Genomic DNA, 2008 nt, shown 5'->3' on the forward strand with positions numbered 1-2008 from the left:
ACCACACACGCACCTGATGACGTTGAAGGCACCCTTACTCGAAGACGTTGTGCAATGGTAACGAAAAGCGTGTGGGGAGGAGTCAGACGCTGTGGACAACGATCTTGATAAACGCGACCAGCAGCTCGTCCAGTACTGTGAGCTTCGCCACACAGAATACTCGTGTCGGTATATTCGGCAAAAGTGTGCTCAGAAATGTTGCTCTAACACTCACAGACACATGAACGAGACTCGATCCAGGTCAGAGAGGAGACAGCCGTCAAATGACATCATAGGATCAGACGTAAGTAACCCCCCCCCCCCCCCCCCTCCAGTGATTATAACCCTGTTGCATACCACATTAGCGAAGGTGTATTTATACGGCTGTAGCACGGATATACCTTTCCATACATGGGCTCCTCTTCAGTTCCCTAGAAGTTTTTAACGGGAATTTTGCAACATCCTGTATCTCTCCACTAACTATACAGTTCTTTCCAGAATTAGATCCCTCTGCAGTGGAGTGTGCGCCGATATGAAATTTCCCGGCAGATTAAAACTGTGTGCGGGACCGAGACTCGAACTCGGGACCTTTGCCTTTCGTGGGCGAGTGCTCTACCATCTGAGCTACCCAAACACGACTCACGTCCCGTCTAAACAGCTTTACTTCTGCAGTACCCCGTCTCCTACCTACAGCTGTTGTACGACATTCGAAATATACGGATGTATTTCAGAATTTCGGCGTAATGCAACTTCGCAGAAACATGGCTGAATTTTCCTGTATATTGTTATCATTAAAACCAAGCACCGTCTCAGTACCTAATACTTTTTGATATGGAGACAATTTTCATCATTTCAAGCACTATTAAAGTTGGTAGGTGTAGGAAAAAAAATACCAGTACCATACTGAAAATATCGGTGAGAAGCGATAGAATTCCTACAAACAACTTGGAGAAAATCATTTTGGGTTCTAGGCCATGTCATTATAAAACAGTGAAACAACTAAAATAACTACATTCCGACCATCGTTTGAACGATCCTCTTCAGAGCGAATAAATGCCACGAAATTTCAAATCAGCAGCAGCGAAATGAAAGGTCGATTTGGAAACAGTTCCTATTTCTTCTTTCTTATCTTCGATTAATTTCCCAAATATCTTGTTCATTTCGTATGTTGCTTTCTTTATACAAGGTGTTTCACATTTCTAGAGCTTGCAATTTTACCTAGTAACTCATGCATGCAAACGTCATCTAACGAGGCTACAGAGCATCAAAATACAGGCACCAGCCCCGGCGAATGTATGTAAGTAGAGTGTGATGCCGTGATTATTTATCAATTTGATCATGTATCATGTTCCGGAAGTTACAAGGGAATATCGTTATCATACCTCTGACGGCGGAATACAAGTACTGGTACTGTTGTTGCTAACTTTCATAGGTGGTAGTATGGATCAAAGTAAGAAAAAAATGTCCGGTAAACATGGGCTACAAAATGCATACCTGAGGCGCTATGAGCACTTGTTCAACAGTGGAGATATGTTTTATGCTAGCGAAGATGAACAAGTCCTCACAGCTCTTAAGGTATGCATTTTACAGCCCATGTGTACTGGACATTCGGTCCATACTACCACCTCTGAAAGTTTCCTGCCCTACATCTTAGCTGCAACACTACCGGTACATACTGTCACACGTAACAGGAATGTCTTCTCTTCCAATTTTTCGTTATAGGGACATAACCTCAAATTTATCCATCTCCATCATCATAGAAAATTGCTAACATCTTCATTGGATCTCGCTGTGTACACACATTTTACAGACTACAGCGCCTGTAACTTTGATACTCTGTAGCCTCGCTGGATGACGTTTCCAGACATCGATTCCCAGGTAGGTCCCCTCTACAAACGCGATAAGTGTGTCGCACGACGTGTGAAACTTTCTGTATGCAAACTCACTCTCTCTCTCCCTCCTCAACTATCAACTACCAGCTTTCTTATAAGTCTTACATCTGCTGGCTGATTTTTGGCAGAGCTCTAGA

This window comes from Schistocerca gregaria, unplaced genomic scaffold, assembly GCF_023897955.1.
Source record: "Schistocerca gregaria isolate iqSchGreg1 unplaced genomic scaffold, iqSchGreg1.2 ptg000492l, whole genome shotgun sequence".
Classification (NCBI taxonomy): domain Eukaryota; kingdom Metazoa; phylum Arthropoda; class Insecta; order Orthoptera; family Acrididae; genus Schistocerca; species Schistocerca gregaria.